General features: G+C 46.4%; 1 long non-coding RNA gene across 1 annotated transcript; it reads left to right on the top strand.

Annotated features, from left to right (window-relative positions):
• The first annotated feature begins 1,594 nt into the window (after positions 1 to 1,594).
• Positions 1,595 to 4,767, top strand: LOC138843833 (uncharacterized). Its single transcript, XR_011378857.1, has 2 exons — positions 1,595 to 1,923; positions 4,294 to 4,767. It is a non-coding gene; the product is annotated as an uncharacterized lncRNA (long non-coding RNA).

Below are 4,767 nucleotides of genomic sequence, written 5' to 3'. Positions count from 1 at the left end.
GTGCACGCGTCATGCATCGCGCAGATAAGCTCTCTCACGTTCACCTTGTCTAACGTGTTTTCTTGGAACAGAGCTGGCATGTCTGAACTCAGTACGTTATCACACTACCACTGATGCTGTCGATCCAGTCCCTCTACTTCCTCAAGGTCTCTCCGATGACTTAGCAAGGTGGGTCCCCATAGCGCGGACCAAGATGTTTCAGACATGTGGTGGGCGCAATGATGCTGAGTTCCAGCTGTGGGGGAGCTGCTGCTCCATGGTCCCTGGATATGGGATTCTCCTGCCTGGGGGCATGGCCAGAGGCCTGCAGGGTGAGGGGCCTGTCTGTCTCAGGGCAGTGTGGTGGGGCATGGCTGAGTACAAAGGATGGCTGAGGTTTTGCTGGGTGTGAGATCTTCCTGGGGTCTTTGAGGTAGCTTCTTCGGGGATTTATATCACTTCAAAACTTGACAGGATGTGGATTTTCTTCTCTCCTGGGTATATGTGTGCTTGTGTAAGGCTGGCTTAAGGGTGCCCCCACCTTACCCAGATAACTGATTCAGAGATGAAAGATGTTTTCTCTCTTTATAGAAGTGAGCACTCATCATAGTGATTTGAGTAAGAGAGTTAAACAGGGATTTCTTTTTTTACTTTTTAGACCAGCTGTCATTAGTCAGGCAACATTTTAACAAGTCAAAAATTTGCTTAGGGGAGGGGCCAGCGTTGTGGCACAGGTGTTGGGCCGCTGCTTGATGCTGATTGCTATACTGGAGCACCAGTTAGGATCTTGGCTGTCTGCTTCCAGCCCAGCCTTCTGCTAAAGCTCCTGCCTGGGAAGGCTGGCCCAAGTGCTTGGGTCCTGCCACCCATCGGGAGACCTGAATGGAGTTCCCTGCTCTTGGCTTCGATCTGGTCCAAACCTTGCTGTTGCAGCCATTTAGGGAGTGAACCAGCAGAAGAAAGGTCGATCTTTGTCTTTCTTCCTCTCTCTCTGTTGCTCTTTCAAATAAAAAACTAATTTAAAAAAATTGCTTAAACTATCTAGCCATTTTTTAGAGTGAAGCTGTGGATTATGTCAATGATTCTGTTAATTATCTTACTTTTTCAGAGGCCTGTCACACTGGTCTACTCATACTTCCAATTTTCCCCAATATTCAGAATTTTCTAGCCCCTGAGAGGATCAAATGGATTCCAGGCAATACTATCGGTTGATTCTAGCTTCAAATCCATCTAACTTTCTACTAGAGAATCCATCCAGGAGGTTCCAGGAAATTTCACTCCCATCCCTGGGGGTGTGCCATGTGGTCTAGGCTGAGCCAATCAGTGCCTTCCACTTATTAGAACACAGACAGTGGTGACAGAGGCGGCTCCTGGTTTGCAGCCACAGCTCCAGGATGTGGGGGAGAAGAGGTGTGAGCAGGTGGCCAGGTGGCTTTTCTATTCAGTGTCCTCAGGATTTCTCCTGGATGTTTCTCTTTTCCTTGTAGTGAATTTATTAGGAAAATTAACTTTTTAGGATATGACTAGCAAATATTTTTGTTCTAATGTGCCCTTTGACCTTGATTAAGGCATTTCTTTCTTTCTTTCTTTCTTTCTTTTTTTTTTTTTTTGACAGGCAGAGTGGACAGTGAGAGAGACAGAAGAGACAAAGGTCTTCCTTTGCCGTTGGTTCACCCTCCAATGGCCGCCGCGGCTGGTGCGCTGTGGCCGGCGCACCGTGCCTATCTGAAGGCAGGAGCCAGGTGCTTCTCCTGGTCTCCCATGGGGTGCAGGGCCCAAGCACTTGGGCCATCCTCCACTGCACTCCCTGGCCACAGCAGAGAGCTGGCCTGGAAGAGGGGCAACCGGGACAGAATCCGGCGCCCCGACTGGGACTAGAACCTGGTGTGCTGGTGCCACAAGACGGAGGATTAGCCTACTGAGCTGCGGCGCCGGCCAATTAAGGTATTTCTTGATCATGTATAAACTGAACAAATTTTAAACAGCAGAACGTGTCCATAATTCCTTAGCTCTTATAGATGGATGCTGTTCTTAGGTGTAAGTATGTGAAATTTTTAGTGTCTGGGTCCTTTAACTTAATGTTTTCAAGGTTTGTGCACATTAGAGCAGGGTGCAAACATATCAGTCCTTTGATAGCAAAATAATCTCCATTGTTTTGATACCACCATACTTTACAGGTGAAGGCCATACGTAGATTTGAGACACCATCATATTGTAGAGTAACGGGGGGATTACTGACGGAAGATCACCGTGTGGCAATCTAACCTCAACTGTAGTTGCCCAGGGATTGAAACTAACAGAAGAGATGACTAAGAGATTAACTCATTACATCTAAGAGAAACCTACAAGGGGCCCTGCAGTGTGACTCAGCAGGTTAAGATGCTGTCAGGGTGCTGGTGTCTGATAGCACAGTACCTGTTCAAGTCTGGCTGCTCTGCTTCTGGTCTGGTTTGGGGTTAATGTGCTTGAGAAGGCAACAGAAGATGGCCCAAGTACTGTAACCCCTGCCACCCAAGTGGATGGATGAGCCCCTCCACTCCAACTCACATGGAGTTTCCAGCTCCTACTTCAGCCTGACCCAGTCCTGGCTCTTCCAGGTTTGAGGGGGAGTGAACAAGCAGGTACAAGATGTCTCTCTCCCTCTGTGTGCGTGTGTGTGTGTTGTGTGTGTGTATGTGTCTCCCCTCCTTCCTATCCTATTGCTCTGCCTTTCAAGTTAATAAATAAGTCTTAAAGATTTGTTTGTTTATTTATTTATATGAAAGGTAGAGTTACTGAGAGGAAGACACACGCACACATAGAAAGAGAGAGAGATCGTCCATCCACTGGTTCATTCCCCAAATGGCCACATGGCCAGGACTGAGCCAGGCCCAAAGCCAGAAGCCAGGAACTTTATCTAGGTCTCTCTTGTGGGTGGCAGGGTTCCAAGTACTTGGGCCACCTGCCACTGCTTTTCCAGGCACATTATCAGAGAGCTGGATTGGAAGTGGAGAAGCTATAACTCAAACTGGCATACATATTGGATGCCAGGGTCTCAAATGGTAGCTTAGCCCACTGTACCCCAACACTGGCCCTAGTGAATCTTAAAAAAATAAACTTCAGAGACTTAAATTCATGGATTGATGGGCAAAAATTGTTTTCTAAGTTTAAGAACTCAGCAAGGTTCCATTTACGCTTTTCTTGTCCTGATCAAGATGCAGAGAGAAGGTTAGAAATGCATTGTGGGTGCATTTTGGAGGTCAAGTTTAGGGAAAGCCAGCCTTGAGTGGTGGAAAGGGCAAATGTTTTGCAGGGAGACAGTGCAGGTTCAAATCCTATTTATGATTTATGAAATGCTTAATCTTGCTGGGATTCATTTCCCTCACTTGGAAAAATAATCATATTTAAGTTCCTAGGGCCAGACATGTAGAAAATGGTAGCTGTTATCTTGTACTTCTTCCATAAGTAGGACAAACTTGGACTCATTAAAAAAGTGTTGTCACGCTTATTTCTCGCTTTTCTTGAAAGGAAAAAATGACATGCCTCTTCAGACTCAATAGCTCAGAAAGGAAAAAGAAAATGAGCACATGGTACTTTCCAGAGAACCAAGATTTCTTACTCAAAATTCAATCATAGCCGCATAATGAGGGTGGGGCACTGCCTTCTTGGATCTCTTATTGCTAAATTTACTAGCTTTCATCTGAGAAAATGAGGGAGGCTTGGGCTCACCTCCTTGAATACCACTGCAGATGTCTCATGCCCCTGATAATGTCCTGTGCGACCTTGAAGAGACTAACAATAAGAGAGATGGACGCCAGTGGAACGCTCAGCACATTCTCTGCATCCTTTCACAAACTTTCAGGACAGTTTCTTCATTCTTCACTCGTAAACTTGGTGCTGCTTCCTCTCCGGCCATATTTGAATCCCCACAATAACGTGATTTATTCACCTGTAGGACCAGAGGAAGAGGGAAAATGGCGGAATACGGCTGGCTAGCTCTCACCAGCGCCCCCTCTGGCCACTCCAGCAATGGCGCCCTGGTGAACAAGGCTTGGGAGCGGGTACAGCCAGAGCCTGGAATATCAGGCTAGAGCTTGGTGGCTTCTGACCCATTTCCTATATGTGCTGTTCTGATCAGAGTAACAGTGAAAGTCTGCAAATACTGTGCAATAGAAGTGGTGTCTTGGGTAACACTAACAAGTTTGGCATGAGGTTTATGGAGAACCAAACCTGCTTAGAGAATGCCAAATTTTTTCAGCCGAAATGCTTGATAATTAACCACTTTTTATTTGTTAAGTTAAAACCTGAGTTTCGCTTTTCTGATTTTTTTGACAGTATAGAAGGCCGAGGCTGTGGTACTCCCGAGTGTGATGTGTCACTGCTACACTCAAGTTTCACCGTCCCCAGTGCCTGGCTGCCCTGACTTAGGAACTGAGTGCAGCTGTCAGTCACTCAGAATCAGAGCCACTCGAGCTGAGCACATTCACTTCTCCAGGTCATGGGAGAACTCAGAGCTTGACCTTGGGCGTCTCGCTCCTCTTACACCTGATGTTGAATTTGGTCGTATTCGTGTACACTGCTGAAGTGCTTGATGCTTCTCAAGAGGTGTTTCTTCACCCCACAAGAAGCAGAGGAGATTTCATGGTCCTCACATTGTACAGGAGAACGCTGGTGTCAAAAGAAATGGATGGGTTTTCTTTCATAGACCCTTTACCGACTTGGATAATAACCGGTTTATAGAATCACTGAGTCTGCAGGAGGTACCACACATTAGATTCACGCTGCAAAATAAATTTGAGTTACATTCAA

Source organism: Oryctolagus cuniculus, chromosome 9 (genome assembly GCF_964237555.1).
Source record: "Oryctolagus cuniculus chromosome 9, mOryCun1.1, whole genome shotgun sequence".
Classification (NCBI taxonomy): Eukaryota; Metazoa; Chordata; class Mammalia; order Lagomorpha; family Leporidae; genus Oryctolagus; species Oryctolagus cuniculus.
Note: the sequence above shows the minus strand (reverse complement) of the source record. Positions and strands in the feature narration are given on the sequence as shown.